We start from the raw sequence: 17,361 nt of genomic DNA on the forward strand, positions 1-17,361 counted from the left end.
ATTCAGGTGTGGCCAGGCCAAATGGGAGTGAGTTTTTGGTGTGGAGAGGGTGACAGTTGATGAAATGCAGGTACTGTTGGTGGTTAGGAATGGAATTAGCCATGAGAAAGTTGAAGATCAGCATCCAGGAAACTGACACATTGCCTTCAGGTGGGCCTGATGAAGCAGTTGGAGAGAGTGTCAAGGTTTTAGAGGAATGAAAATAGCGTGTCTTGGCCCTGAGTCAGTATCATATAGATATCGTCAATGAAACTGAACCAGACAAGGGGCTTGGAATTTTGAGAGGCGAAGAAGGTTCCTTGAGATGGCCTGTAAGCACATAGACATTGCAGCTGCTCTGAAGCACATGGATTGGAGTTATCCATCCAATATCTTCTTTGCTCCTGTGATCTTCCTACTACCAGTCTTCACTAATCCACTACCTGACAGTCTCCTCCTCCCCTATCCTGTCATCCACTCCCATTCCATTCTTCTACGTCATCATCATTGTGACAATACGAGAGAAGGAAAGTTGCTACTTACCGTACAGTGGGGATTCTGAGCCGCGATAGGCACAATAAAAAGATTGTGCCTATCGGGGCACAGCATCTCTGCTACATAGTGAATAGCAACTTTCCTTTTCTTGTATTGTTACATTCCATCCTGGATTTTCCATTGTTTGATTTGCAACACTTTTACTGCTCAGGGGTTAGTCTTCTTTATTCCTAACATTTAAGTAATATTGATTTTAAGAATGATGGACAATTTACAAGGGGAGAGTAGAGAGTACCATTCAATAATTTTACTACAAAAAATTTCATAGGTAACAAAAACAAAAAGTATCACAGATGAACTTATATCTTTTACCTACTTTTCTACATAGTCATCAACATTCTCAACACATTTCTCCCATTGTGGAACCAGTTTCAATATGCACTTCATATTAGTTTGTTTGGCTGGAGTATAGTCATCTGTGGACTGCTGATTTCACTTCCACATCTGTAACAAAACACTGACTGGCCAGGAATTTCCTCATGTGACCAAACAGATGAAAGTCTGATGGTGCAACTTCCAGATTGTATGGTGGATGCTGGAGCATCTGCCATCCAAATTTGGTGATTTCTCACAAAAGGGGCAGCAACATGGGGCAAGGATTGTCTTGAAGTCTGACACCATCAGCATTAATGTTGCAGTATTTGTCATGAAGACCAAGATCCAATTTAACCAATGTTTTAACGTAGGCTGCAGCATTCACAGTGGTCTCCCTTTCAGCAAAGTCCATCATTTTTCTTTACTAAATTTCAATGTGTCATGAACAATATTGTACACTGCATCACAGGAATTTTTGAACTGCTGCAGTAAAATTCAGAATTGTGCATGTCAATCATTCAAAATTGCTGCTTCAGTGGCTCTAACGTCTGTGAGGTTGTAGCTATTACCGGCTGCCTGGACTCTGGCAAATCACTGAGGTTCGCATGCCCTCTTGGAAGAATGCACAACTCCTGGAGACATTGCTATGGTCCATACAATCACACCCATACATGCTATGCATGTCCGTGTGTGTATTTCACTCAAATTATGCCCTTTGTCCCACAAATATCGAACTACATTTCACTGTTCTTTACAAGTTGATGACAGTAATTAGGCGCCATGTTTGTATCATAGTTCAGGCTTGTCTTGCTACAGTTACGAATGAAAACAAAATATCCTCTGCAGTGTAAGCTATAAAACAGTAAAATTTAAACATTCCAGCTGCAATATCAGGGGAGAAAATATTGTTGTGTGTTACTTTCCAATCCTTCCTCACACTAAAACAATATAAAGTCTAGATTGGAATATCAGCAATTATGAAAAAGATAGATTGCTATTCTCCATAAGCTGATATGTTAAATTGCAGACAAGCACAATGAAAACACTGTTATACACTGAGCTTTTGACTAAAGCCTTCTTCAGAAAAGAAAGAAAAAAGTAGCTGGAGATAGCATTTTCTGAAAAAGGCTTTGGCTGAAAGCTTAGTGTGAAACAGTTCTTTCATTGTTTCTGTCTGCAGTTCACCATGTCATTTTTATGGTGAGTGCCAATCTATGCTTTTCATAATTGCTAACAATTTAATAACTTTTGATACTAGATGCATTTGGGCAGGACAAGTAAAAACGTTATCTCCACTACATTTACATGACAGGACAAAACTATCATTAAAGTGCTAAAATAATAGTAAAAATATGAAAAGGATAGATTACTATTCACCATGTAGAGAAGACACTGAATCAAAAAACAAAAAAATGAAAAGACTACAAAATTTAGCAGTCTTTTCATTGAATCTGTCTGTGACCCACTGCAACTGTACTTGGGCTCGTTCACTACCTATTTTTCACTTGGCTCATCTGCAAAGGGGGTTGGTAGTGAATGGTTGCATTTGTGCCCCTAATACTGAGTCATATATTGGCTAGCCTTTGAACAGCAGTGAACTGAATACACAATTGTCTATACCACAACCTTGCGCAAAATGAGGTACACAAGTTCAGATTGAAACTTATTTATTAAAAAACACTTATAACTTTGTGGCCGTGCATTTTTAAGTTCACAAATAAATCCAATCTGGATAAATAATAATTGGTGAAATTCATACACATGGTGTATTTTCTCGCACCTACACACTTTTACGTTGTTCCTTCATAGTTTATTTGCATACACTGGCATCCATGTTTACACCCGCGGCATTTTGCCACTCGCAACTTGCCACCACAACGGACAATGACAAAATACCTGATTTTCCCACTCATATCCACAGTCTTGAGTTGGGTCGCGTGACACTACATTAGTCAAAATAATCCCTAAACATGGCCACAATTCGTTTACAATTTTTTATAAGATTTAAATACTTAAATCTAAATATATTATATAATTTTACACATTTATCACCACACTTTTATAATTTGTTGCAATTAAAAGAAAACCAAAACACTACGCAACTTAACTAAAACACCCATCAAAACAAAATACAAGTATTTTCTGTTCTATTTTGCCCAACATATTGTCTCTGCTGCTGTGCTTTAAATTTAAATTATTAACTACTTGAAAGAGCTCCATATCATCCCCTGTTACCTTTTATGCCATAGGTCACTCCAATCATTGCACATTGGGTCTTCTCACTACAGAAAACGCTTACATGCCAGTGAACAGTGACCTATTCTCAATTGTGCTAAAGCCATTTCTTTCCATCTGCGAGACTGTAGGAGTGTTCCTAATGGCAAAGCCATTAACTTAACCTGCCTTAGTTTATTACTTTGTATCTACAGGCACTCATTCTCCTACTGACACACAATTCTCCTCCTAAATGACAAGGTAGTAGCACGCAAGAGGACAGTACCTAATTTCCGTTGCAAATGTCCCTCAGTGCCATGACAGGTTTCTCATTTTCAAGGATTCTCACATGGCCTGGTACCCAGCACAATAATACTTCCTCCCCTTACTGTTTTAGTTTATATGCAGAATAATACTTCCTTCCCTTACTGTTTTAGTTTGTGTGTGTTCGAGTATAATGACTTTTCTGGAGACTAGAAATCTACTGTGTAGGAATCAGCATGGGTTTCGAAAAAGACGATCATATGAAACCCGGCTCGCGCTATTCATCCACGAGGCTCAGAGGGCCATAGATACAGGTTACCAGGTAGATGCCGTGTTTCTTGACTTCCGCAAGGCATTTGATACAGTTCCCCACAGTCGTTTAATGAACAAAGTAAGAACATATGGACTATCAGACCACTTGTGTGACTGGATTGAAGAGTTCCTAGATAACAGAACGCAGCATCTTATTCTCAATGGAGAGAAGTCTTCCAAAGTAAGAGCAATTTCAGGTGAGCTGCAGGGGAGTGTCGTAGGACCGTCGCTATTCACAATATATATAAATAACCTTGTGGATAACATTGGAAGTTCACTGAGCCTTTTTGAGGATGATGCTGTAGTGTAGAGAGAAGTTGTAACAATGGAAAATTGTACTGAAATGCAGGAGGATCTGCAACGAATTGATGCATGGTGCAGGGAATGGCAATTGAATCTCAATGTAGACAAGTGTAATGTACTGCGAACACATAGAAAGAAAGATCCTTTATCATTTAGCTATAATATAGCAGTTAATTCCATAAATTATCTGGGAGTGGGCATTAGGAGTGATTTAAAATGGAATGACCATATAAAATTAATCTTCAGTAAAGCAGATGCCAGACTGAGATTCATTGGAAGAATCCTAAGGAAATGCAGTCCGAAAACAAAGGAAGCTGGTTACAGTACACTTGTTCGCGCACTGCTTGAGTACTGCTCACCAGTGTGGTTGATAGAAGAGATAGAGATGATCCAATGGAGAGCAGTGCGCTTCATTACACAATCATTTAGTAATCGCGAAAGCATTATGGAGATGACAGATAAACTCCAGCGAAAGACTCTGTAAGAGAGACTCTCAGTAGCTCAGTAAGGGCTTTCGTTGAAGTTTCAAGAACATACCTTCACTGAGGAGTCAGGCAGTATATTGTTCTATCCTATGTATATCTCACAAAGAGACCATGAGGATAAAATCAGAGAGATTAGAGGCCACACAGAGGCATACCGACAATCTTTCTTTCCACGAACAATACGAGACTGGAATAGAAGGGAGAACCGATAGAGGTACTCAAGGTACCCTCCATCACATACCGTCAGGTGGCTTGCGAAGTATGGATGTAGATGTAGATGGTATCTTTTGTGTATTGTACCAGTTTGTTTGCTATGTGCATTTGCTGAATGAGTAGGCACTTAGAGAATCAGAGTAGATCACAAAATTATCTCCTCACTATTATATCTGCTCCAGTATCATTTTGATTGCATATAACTCTTCATCAAAGACTGTAAATTCATCTGGAAGTCAAGGACTAATAAGACTGTACAGGCAAACTACTGACCAGCATGATCCTGCCTTCAACTTCATTGCTGACCAGGCAGCATACTTACTCAAACCCTTCATTAAAGGTTCTAGGTCCACCACACTGAGCTGAACAAGTTGCTCTTTCACTCAAATCCCAGACTATCATCTTTCTTTCCTGTAATTTACACACATATATTCTACTGACAGTTTAACAAGAAGATTCAAGGCTGGAGAGGCAGTAGGATTGAGCAGATGTTATACACATGTTGCAATATTAGGAAATTCACCAGAAGGATAAAGATCATTCCCTGACTGGGTACAGGTTTTTTTTATACTAACACCACTGACACTGAATCTTATTTTACAAGTTCTAAGGTTTGATAATGTTTTAGCAGTAGCTGAAATGACATTAAAGATTAAGGAATATAACAAGTGATAATGAAGTGTTGTGTGGCTAGGGCCTCCTGTCCTGTAGACAGGTTGCCTGTTGCAAGTCCTTTTAGGTGACACCACTTCAGTGACTTGCATGGTGATGGGGATGAGATGATGATGAAGACAACACAACATCCTGCCCCTGAGCCGAGAAAATCTCCGACCCAGCTGGGAATCGAACCTGGGCCCTTCTGCATGGCATTCTGTTGCACTGACCATTCAGCTACTGAGGCGGACATACATTAAGTGATCTAGATGGTTTTATTCAAAAACATTTAAGATGAGACTTTAGAGCTCTTGCTTCAAGATTTTCCAGGTGTAGCAGCCAGCTGAGCATCTGACTGACGATCAGGCTCAGAAACTTGACTGATTCTTAGGAACTAAGAATGATGTCCCCCAATCACTGTTTGGCTTGAGTAAAACCATGAAAACACAATTAAAATGGATGCATAAACATTTACCTGGTAACAATTTTTAATCTACGAGTTTTAACCATAATTCTAGATAGTCTTTTTGCTATTAGTTACTTTCACTGAACAGTCTTGAGAATAGAAGATGAACAAAAAAATTACTGGCTGGTCTTGAGACAGATGGGAAAAGAAACGCCCACAAAGAAAAAGCATTGAGCATAGCTTATGACAGTGGATACTATCCTGTTAATGGCTGTTGCAAACAGGGCAGTGTTTAAGATGTTCCGTTGAGAGACAACATCCTCCTGGCTATAATTATCTGAAAAAGCATTGCCAACTTCCACACACACACATTTGTGCATGACTTGGTCTCCATAACTAGAGTCAGTTAACATAAAAGTTTCATCAGAGTATGGTACTGCATCATATTGTAAAATAACTGTCACCCAGTAAAACAGATGTTTAAGACACAGTTGCAATGTCACTGCAGCTGTGGCCAAAATCTTCATGTTATTCAATGACAGTAATTTTTTACTATGATGCAATATTGTGCCCAGAAAACTATTATTTTAATACACACTGTAGTTGAACACTAATGTATCACCATATAAATGCACAGGCCCGTTGAATGTCAATAAATAATCTTACTGAGTATTGCCTATCCAAAAGGCCTTCCGTATCCAACAGCAACTGACTAATACATCTGTGGCTTCATATGTGAATTCAGTATTGTCAATAGATACAAAAATTTTGTAATCCACTGATCAACCTGTAGGTGAAGGTGTAAACCCTCAAAATGTGTTGATGGAGAAAATAAAAGTGACTAGCATAAATGGTGTTGTGGTTTTCATTCTGAATACTGGATTGATATAGCTCTCCATGCTAGAGTAAACTGTACAAGTCTCTTTATCTCTGCATAATTACTGCAAACTGGACCCATTAGAGTCTGCTTACTTTACTTGAGACTTGGTCCCTCTTCCCTCTGTCACCAAATTGACCATTTCTTGATGCCTTAGGATGTGTATGATCAGGGGGCTCATATCTCTTTTAGGAGTACATGCTTGACCACCATGGAGCCCCAACCCTTGCTGCACTACTTTCCTTTCCATGCTGAAGGTTTGTCTTTCTCCTACTCATTTTTTCTCTCTGCCTTTCCTTTGGATGGTCTTCTTAGTACCGATTGTACTTTGGTCTGGTTTATGTATTGGACACCCATTTTCTTACCTTCCCATCTTCTACAACTTTTAATTACTAATTATATGGTTCCCTTGAAGGTCTGACTCAATACATCTTTTCTAAATGTTACAGAAGTGCAGATTGTGCAGGGAAGCTTGCCCAGTGCAGTGTATATTACAGCTTTTGTGCCTTTCTCTCTTTGCAGCCTCATTTCTTGCAATGGTAGTATGCCCAAAACCCAACATGGTGGCCATTCCATTGTGCGTATCGGGGCGGGGCGGGGGGGGGGGGGGGGGGGGGGGGAGGGGGCATCTCAAGTATCTACACAGTGGTAGCCCCCTGACCACGTGAGGATTGCGTAGGTGGTGCCTGAGCTGGAAACTCCCCATACAAGCCGAGAAGTACGTGCCTGTCATGGCTGGCACACGGGAACTCCAGTAAACGGTTTACTGTCAGGCAACCATTGCCTGCTGCTATGGCTGGGTAGTGCCCATGGGAAGAACCCACATTCAGAGAGGGTGGTACCACATGGCTCCAGCAGTCTCTTCTGATGCTAAGACGAACTACAATGTGGAGATGTTTGATCCCAAAGTTTTCCCTTCCCTGTCTATGCCACAGCAGGAACATAGGGCTCAGAGACAAGGTGAGAAGTACTCCCTTCAGGGTGTATGGGGGCTCCTTTTTTACTACAGAGTCATTGTTATTTGTTGAAACCTCAAGGACAGGTTTGGAAAAGCTGTGATTTCAAAAATTAAAAGTGACCCCATTCTGCTTAAAACAGACTCCCCTGCTCACCTGCAACAATCCGGGTGGCATTCCTGTCACTATAAATCCCGTAAAAGTCTGAATATTGTACAAGATCCTATTTTCCACCAATATTTCATTTTACATAGGGCATGACAATTTGGATCAACAAAATGTGTGTTTGGTCAGTCATGTCCAGTGGGAACCAAAAGACAATAGTGTGGACACTGGAGCCTTCATCTTGACGTTTGAAGGTGACTTGTTGCCTGACAAGGTTAAGGTGATGGTGTATCTCTGTGATGTGAAGCCGTATATTCCTCCTCAATGTGGTGCTACAAATGCATGTGATTTGGACACACATCTTCGCATTGCAGTGCCATGCCATCTGTAGGGATTTTGGGTGTCAGCTGCACATGAATGCTCCTTGTGCACCTCCTCCCACCTATGTCAACTGCAGGGATCACCATTCCCCCCATTCACCAGAGTGCACTATTTTCAAAGGAGAAAAGAAAATCCAGAAATACAAGACCCTTGATAGCCTCACATATTAAGAGGACAGCCTCACATATCAAGAGGTCAAGAAGAAATATGAGCACCTACACATATGATGATGATGATGATGTATGGTGCTGCTATGATGTCATGATCTTTAGTGACTGTGTCATCACCATCTGCATCTTCTACGCCTTGCCCTTGGGGTTGCTTGACTGCACCCACTCCCCCTGGCGGTTGGGGCCCTCCTCCTACTGCATATCCCAGTTCCCCTTTGGGAGCATTGACTCCTTAGCTGCCAGGGATGTCAGTCCCCAACCCCAGCCAGACAAATCCCCTTACCAAGAGGAGGTCCCTTGGGACTCTGCTGACCTGCAACTGGATGCCAGCCAGTGGTAATAGGACTTCACGTTTCAGAAACTGGTGCAGACAAGCCCTTCTAGAAGTATAAATCATTTAAGGACAAGAAGAAGACCGCCAAAAAGAGGGAGATTCATCTACATTTAATAGATACTCCATACAGTGCATGGAAGAGGGTACTCTGTACCATTACTAGTACTTTCCTTTCCTGTTCCACTCACAAACAGGGTGAGGGAAAAAGACTGTCTGTAGGCCTCTATATGAGCCCTAAGTCCACAATCATGTCCCAGCCAGTTTCATTCTCTAAATTTTCTCAATAGTGTCTTGAAAAGAACACTGCCTTCCTTACAGGGATTCCCATCTGAGTCCTCATAGCATCTCCATAACATTTGCATGTTGTTTGAACCTACTGATAGCAAACCTAGAACCTACTGGTAGCAAATCTAGCAGCCTGGTTGTGAATTTCTTCAATATCTTCCTTCAATCCGACGTGCTATGCATCCCAAACACTTGACCAGTATTCAAGAATAGGTCACACCAGTGACCTGTACATGGTCTCCTTTACAGGTAAACCTCTCCCTCCTAAAATTCTCCCAGTAAACTGAAGTTGATCATGTGGCTTCCCTACCACAGTACTCACATTCTTGTTCCATTTCATATTGCTTTGCAATGTTAGGCCCAGATATTTAAATAAAATGACTGTCTCAAGCAGGGCACTAATAATACTGTATCTGAACATGAGAGGTTTGTTCTTCCTGTTGTTGTTGTTGTTGTCTTCAGTCCTGAGACTGGTTTGATGCAGCTCTCCATGCTACTCTATCCTGTGCAAGCTTCTTCATCTCCCAGTAGCTACTGCAATCTACATCCTTCTGAATCTGCTTAGTGTTTTCATCTCTTGGTCTCCCTCTACGATTTTTACCCTCCACGCTGCCCTCCAATGCTAAATTTGTGATCCCTTGATGCCTCAGGACATGTCCTACCAACCGATCCCTTCTTCTAGTCAAGTTGTGCCACAAACTTCTCTTCTCCCCAATCCTATTCAGTACCTCCTCATTAGTTATGTGATCTACCCACCTAATCTTCAACATTCTTCTGTAGCACCACATTTCGAAAGCTTCTATTCTCTTCTTGTCCAAACTAGTTATCGTCCATGTTTCACTTCCATACATGGCTACACTCCAAACAAATACTTTCATAAACGACTTCCTGATACATAAATCTATATTTGATGTTAACAAATTTCTCTTCTTGAGAAACGCTTTCCTTGCCATTGCCAGTCTACATTTTATATCCTCTCTACTTTGACCATCATCAGTTATTTTACTTCCTAAATAGCAAAATTCCTTTACTACTTTAAGTGTCTCATTTCCTAATCTAATTCCCTCAGCATCACCCGATTTAATTTGACTACATTCCATTATCCTCATTTTGCTTTTGTTGATGTTTATCTTATATCCTCTTTTCAAGACACTGTCCATTCAGTTCAACTGCTCTTCCAAGTCCTTTGCCGTCTCTGACAGAATTAGAATGTCATTGGTGAACCTCAAAGTTTTTATTTCTTCTCCATGAATTTTAATACCTACTCCAAATTTTTCTTTTGTTTCCTTTACTGCTTGCTCAATATACAGATTGAATAACATCGGGGAGAGGCTACAACCCTGTCTCACTCCTTTCCCAACCACTGCTTCCCTTTCATGCCCCTCGACTCTTATGACTGCCATCTGGTTTCTGTACAAATTGTAAATAGCCTTTCGCTCCCTGTATTTTACCCCTGCCACCTTCATAATTTGAAAGAGAGTATTCCGGTCAACATTGTCAAAAGCTTTCTCTAAGTCTACAAATGCTAGAAACGTAGGTTTGACTTTTCTTAATCTTTCTTCTAAGATAAGTCGTAAGGTCAGTATTGCCTCACATGTTCCAACATTTCGACGGAATCCAAACTGATCCTCCCCGAGGTCCGCATCTACCAGTTTTTCCATTCGTCTGTAAAGAATTCGCGTTAGTATTTTGCAGCTGTGACTTATTATACTGATAGTTCGGTAATTTTCACATCTGTCAGCACCTGCTTTCTTTGGGATTGGAATTATTATATTCTTCTTGAAATCTGGGGGTATTTCACCTGTCTCATACATCTTGCTCACCAGCTGGTAGAGTTTTGTCATGACTGGCTCTCCCAAGGCCGTCAGTAGTTCTAATGTAATGTTGTCTACTCCGGGGGCCTTGTTTCGACTCAGGTCTTTCAGTGCTCTGTCAAACTCTTCACGCAGTATCTTATCTCCCATTTTGTCTTTGTCTACATCCTCTTCCATTTCCATAATATTGTCCTCAAGTACATCACCCTTGTATAAACCTTCTATATACTCCTTCCACCTTTTTGCCTTCCCTTCTTTGCTTAGAACTGGGTTGCCATCTGAGCTCTTGATATTCATACACGTGGTTCTCTTCTCTCCAAAGGTCTCTTTAATTTTCCTGTAGGCAGTATCTATCTTACCCCTAGTGAGATAAGCTTCTACATCCTTACATTTGTCCTCTAGCCATCCCTGCTTAGCCATTTTGCACTTCCTGTCGATCTCATTTTTGAGATGTTTGTATTCCTTTTTGCCTGCTTCATTTACTGCATTTTTATATTTTCTCCTTTCTTCCTACTCATCAGAATTAAATTACATTTCTCTATATTTAAAGCTAGCTGCCATTCATGACACCAACTAGAAATTTTGTCTAAGTTATCTTGTATCTTCCTACACTCACTCAAATTTGACACCTTACCATACACAACAGCATCATCAGTGAACAACCACAGAATACTGCCCACCCTGTCTGCCAAATCATTTATCTACATAGAGAACAACAGCAGTCCTGTTACACTTCCCTGGGGCGAAGATTCCCCATTGAGGATACCATACTGGGTTCTATTATTAAAGAAGTCCTTGAGCCACTCACATATCTGTGAACTTATTATGCCATATGCTTGTACCTTCGTTAACAGCCTACAGTGGGGCACTGTGCCAAATGCTTTTTGGAAATCTAGAAATATGGAAACTGCCCATTGCCCTTTATCAATAGTTTGCAGTATATCATGTAAGAAAAGGGCAAGCTGAGTTTTGCATGAGCGATGCTTCCTAAAACCATGCCAATTCATGAACACAAGCTTCTCAATCTGAAGGGAGTTTAATATATTTGAAATGAGTTGGGATTCCATTTGGACCTAGTGATTTATTTGCTTTCAAATTTTTCAGTTTTTTCTCTATGTCAGGGATGCTTATTACTAAGTCGTCAATACATAAGTCTATCCAATGGTCAAATAATGGTATGTTTGCATGATCCTCCTATGTGAAAGGTTTCTTGAAAGTGTAATTTAAAACTTCAGCTTTCGTTTTGCTATCTTCAGCTACCACAGCAGACTTGTCAACAACGGACTGAATGGAAGCCTTAGACCAACTTAGTGATTTTACATGGGGTCAGAATTTTCTTGCATTCTCTGATAGATCTTTTCTAAAGTGTAATGGTGGTAGTTGTTGTATGCTTCATGCATAGATCTTCCCACAGATGCATGAATCTCTTCTTACATTTGCTTCTCATCATTTTTGTGTTCTCTTTTGAACCAAGAGTGCTACAGCCTTTGCTTCCTCATCATCTTCTGAATTTCATTATTAAACCATAGTTTATCTTTTCCATTCCTTATCCACTAGCTACACACATAACTCTCCAGACCATTATTTACAATTTGCTTAAACTTCCCTTCGTGCTTCTTGTAGGGAATCTACTGTCCTCTGTCAGCTTCAAACTGGCCACTTTTCTGACATACAGCTGCATTCTCTTATGTGACATGAGGATCCACTCCACAGTTGGTGTTGTGCTTGTCTCGTGGTGGCACACACTCTACTGGACTGTCCTAATTTGGTCACCTTACAGCAAAACCTTAAGCTTGCTGACATGCTTTCTCTGTTGCTAGTGGACAATGCCAAAGGAGCTGATTTGGTCTTACATTTTACCCATGAAAATGGGTTTTACTCCTCTATTTGATGTAGGGCGCATTGGCCACTTGAGGGATTGGAGGGGTGTCTTGTTGTCTGCTCTGACCAAAGAGGCACATGGCTGCCCTTGCTCAGTGGCCCAGCCTGGGTCCTGCCCTCCCACCTCCTTAAACGTTCTAATCCTTTTACATCTTTCGTTGGTTGACAGTATCATAGTCTCTTAACTGTGATTTGATCTTGCCATGCAGCTAGTTTTCCTGAGTAATGGAGAGTGTGGAAGTACCGGTCAGATATAGAGGGTGTGTCTCTGGTCACATTACATGTCTGGGGGGGAGGGGGGGGGCTCCATCTGCATTCTGGGCTGGACAGCCCTCTCACCTTCAATGTTTTACCCCAACCTCACTTCTACTTCCTTCTCTCTCTTGGTTTTCTTGATTCTCAGATACAGTAGAGTTCATTGGGCTTGTCTCTTGTGTCCTTTGTCTCTAGCGACTATTTCCAGCTTGACAAACAAAGGATTAAGGGGACTAATTACCTCATAGTTTGGTCCCTTTAACCTCGTCACTCCATCTTCAGCTCCTTTTAGCCAGATTGTGCCATAATCTGCCTGCCAATCTTCAGTAATCTTCTGCTAGGCAAAACATAGGTAGATTTTTAATTGTTTTGTAGAGTGCAGTACTTTTCAGTTGTGAACCATGGAATGCTCAGATATGTAAGTAATTTTCTAAAGGATTATTTTATACAACAATCTCACATTGCTTTTGTGTAAACTGTTCCAAAGGGGAAACCACAATCACTAGTGGTTCTAAGATAACTGAGTTAAAAGTGGTACCTATGGAAACCACATTGAAGTAGATTGAGAAATTTCTGAATTTGAGATTCTATACTCAATGGCTGTTCATCATTTGTTCTACTGTCCTCACTATATGACTGGTAAATGCTACACTGCCACACATGGGTTGGTCGTTCCTCATGTTTCAGGATGAAGTTTATGATTAAATATTACTAAAAGAATAACTGACCATGCACTGGATGGGTACGAACCAAGTAGAACAGTTCATAATGGGAGGGATCATCCATTGTACACAGTCATTGTAAAGAAACTTCTAAAGAAATACATGTTACTGCATAACAGATGTAAAACACAGCATAGGTCTATAGATAGAGAGATGCTGAATGAAACGTGTTTGGCTGTTAAGAGAGCAATGCATGATGTCTTCAACGACTACTGTAGCAGAATATTGTCACACCATTTTTCACAAAACCCAAAGAAATTCTGGTCATACATAAAGCTGTTAGTGGCACCAAAGGCAGTGTCTAGGCCCTAGCGAATGAGACAAGAACTGAAATTGAGGGTAGCAAAGCAAAAGCTGAAATGCTTATCTCTGTTTTAAAATGTTTCTTTACATAGGAAAACCCAGGAGAATTGCCTTGGTTTAATCCCTGTACCACAGAAAAGTCGAGTAAAATAAGTATTAGTGTTGGCAGTGTTGAGAAACAGCTGAAATTGTAAAAACTGTACAAAGATTCAGGGCCCAATGGAATCCCTATCAGATTATATACTGAATTTGTGGCTGAGTTAGCCCCACTTCTAACTATAATCTATCATTGATCCTTCAAACAAGAAACCGAGGTCCTGTTCTTGGAAAAAAGTGCAGGTCACACCCACCTACAATAAGGACAATAGAAATGATTCACAACACTGCTGTCCAAATTGACATCAATTACTTGTAGAATCTTAGAACACATTTTGAGCTCAAACATAATGAGGTATCTTGAACAGAATGACCTCCTCCATGTCAACCAGCACAGATTCCAAAAGCATCGACCATGTGAAACCCAACTCACATTTTTCTCACATGACCTACTGAAAGCATTGGATCAAAGCAGTTAGGTGGATGCAGTATTTCTTCATTTCTGAAAAGCATTTGACACAGTACCACATTTAATCTTATTGTCAAAGGTATGATCATATGGGATATTAGGTGAAATTTGTGGCTGGACTGAGGACTTTTTGGTATGGAGGACACAGCAAATTAGCTTGGATTGGTGGCCATCGTCAGATGTAGAAGTTATTACAGGTGCATCCTAGGGAAGTGTGTTGGAACCCTTGCTGTTCATGTTGTACACTAATAACCTTGCAGATGATATTAATGGTAACCCCAGACTTTTTACAGATGATGCAGTTGTCTACAATGAAGTACTTTCTGAAAGAAGCTGCATAACTATTTAGTCAGATCTTGATAAGATTTAAAAATGGTGCAAAGATTGGGAACTTACCTTAAATGTTCGAAAATGTGAAGTTGTTCGCTTCACAAAACAATAAAACATAGTGTCTCATGACTGTAATATCAATGAGCCACTGTCGGAACTGGTCGGCTCATACAAATATCAGGGTGTATCACTTTGTAGGAATGTGAAATGGAGTGATCACATAGGCTCAGTTGTGGATAAAGCAGGTAGTAGACTTCAGGTTATTGGTAGAATACTGGGGAAGTGAATCAGTCTACAAAGGAGATCTCTTACAAATCACACACACAACCAACTCTAGGATATTGCTCAAGCATGTGGGACTCATACTAGATAGAGCTAACAGGGGATATTGAACATATACAGAGAAGGGCAGCATGAATGGTCACAGGTTTGTTTAACCCGTGGGAGAGTCTCACAGAGATACTGAGGGAACTGAACTGGCAGACTTTTGAAGACAGATGTAAACTATCCTGAGAAAGTCTACTAATAAAGTTTCAAGACTGGCTTTAATGATGACTCTAAGAATATACTACAACCCCTACACATCACTCACAAAGCAATTGTGAGGATAAGATTAGAATAATTACTGCACACACAGAGGCATTTAAACAACAGTTTTTCTCATGCTCTATATGTGAGTGGAACAGGAAGAAACCCTAATAACTGGTAGAATGGGGTGTACCCTCTGTGGTGCACTTCACGGTGGTTTGCACAGTATATATGTAGATTCCTTCTCTCCAGGACTTGGGGTATTGTTCCTCAGATCAGACTCGATTGAAAAACATGAAGAAATAGTTCTTGCAGCCAGTATTCAAATACAGAACATGCCATGCTGCACTTTGTCTAGCCATCACACTCTATTGAACAACACAGTTAGTGCATACCCAAACTTCTCCTACAGAACTTATGGTATTATTGGAGCTAGGGTATCTCAATTGGCCTTGGATATTATTTTTTGGAAATATTTTGCCTTTATCTGGGGTACAGCTTCTCATTTAGTGATCAGAAACTTATTGTCATATATTGCCATTGTAAAACATAATTTACTTTTTGAATTGGTACTTATAGTATACTCCGACACCTTTCAGATGAAATTTGTAACTGGACTGAGAACTCCCACACCTATGCTGATGGTGAGAAATGTTCATGCTACGACTGATTCTTGCTTTCTATGATAATGGACAGGTTCTGGCAAAGCAATGCAAAATGCTGCAAGGTTGTCAGTAAATGGATTGTAATGCAAATTTCATGGTATCAGTTGCCTGTGGTACTCCATACACCACTATCTAACTCACCAATCACGGTTTAAAAGAAATTTTTAGGATAGAGACATCAACAACCCATCAAGCTGGTTCTAGTACACATTCATTCAGATGTCCTGATGGCAGGTGCTGATGCATCTGGAATGGAATTCAAAGGGGAAGTTCATTGTTGCAGTGCAAGTCCTCTGCTACTTTCCGAAAGTACAGTATCAGGTAGGGTGGGAAAGCAAAGAGTCACGTTAACTGTGCGGATGTAGTTTTCTCTGTACTGCAGAACTTGACATCGTTCAATGAGAGGAAACTGATCCCTACAAAACATCTGGGACAAGGATCTGTGGAGCCCTCCTGCACACGAGATACATTGAAACCTCGGAGGAGGAGAAATGGATGGTGTCCTCCATGGCCTCACTGTTCATATGTACATAAGGTACAAGATAACATGAACACACGTCTATTAATTGCATAATTTAGTCTTCACTAGTCATTGTTGCAGTCTTCAGCATGAAGACTGGTTTTCTATAGCTCTCCATATTAGTCTATCCTGTTCAAGTCTTTTAATTTCTACACAACTATCACAACTGGCATCCATTTGAACCTGCTTAGTGTATTCAACTCTTGGTCTTACTAGGCAATTTTTGCCCCATAACCTCCAACCACATCCCTATACTCTGAATCTACAGTTCCTTTATGCCTCAGAATGGGTTTCACTGTACAGTCCCTTATTTTAGTTAAGCTGTCTCATAAATCTTTTCAATATTGTTCTACAGTACCACACTTCAGAACCTTCTACACTTTTCTTGTCTGAATTGCTTATCATACATGTTTCACTTCCATGCATGACTACACTCCAAACAAATATCTTCAGAACAGACTTCCTCCTGATTTATTTTGACTAAATTCCATTGTCTTTGTTTAATTATTATTGATGTCTACCTTATAATCTGTTTTCAAGACTCAGTCCATTTTGTTCAACTGCTCTCCCAAGCCCTTAGCTGCATCAGACAGAATCAGTTTGCTCAATCTACAGACTGAGTAACATTGTGATAGGCTAAAATCTTGTCTCACTCGCTTCTCAAATACTGGCTTCTTTTCATGTCCTTTGACTTTTATACTTGCAGTCCAACTTACGTACGAGTTGTAAATAACCTTTCATTCTCAAAATTTCAAAGAGTGTAGTCCAGTCTCCATTGTCAAAAGTGTGACTCTAAATCAACAAATGCCATAAACATGAGTTTGCTTTTCTTCCACCTATCCTCTCAGTTGTAGGGCTAACATTGTGTTACATTTCTTTGGAACCCAAACTGATCTTCTTCAAGGTCGGCCTACCATTTTTCCCATCATTCTGTAAGTAATTTGTGTGTATGGCATAGCCTTTAACCACA

The sequence above is a fragment of the Schistocerca gregaria genome, chromosome 6 (genome assembly GCF_023897955.1).
Source record: "Schistocerca gregaria isolate iqSchGreg1 chromosome 6, iqSchGreg1.2, whole genome shotgun sequence".
Lineage (NCBI taxonomy): Eukaryota > Metazoa > Arthropoda > Insecta > Orthoptera > Acrididae > Schistocerca > Schistocerca gregaria.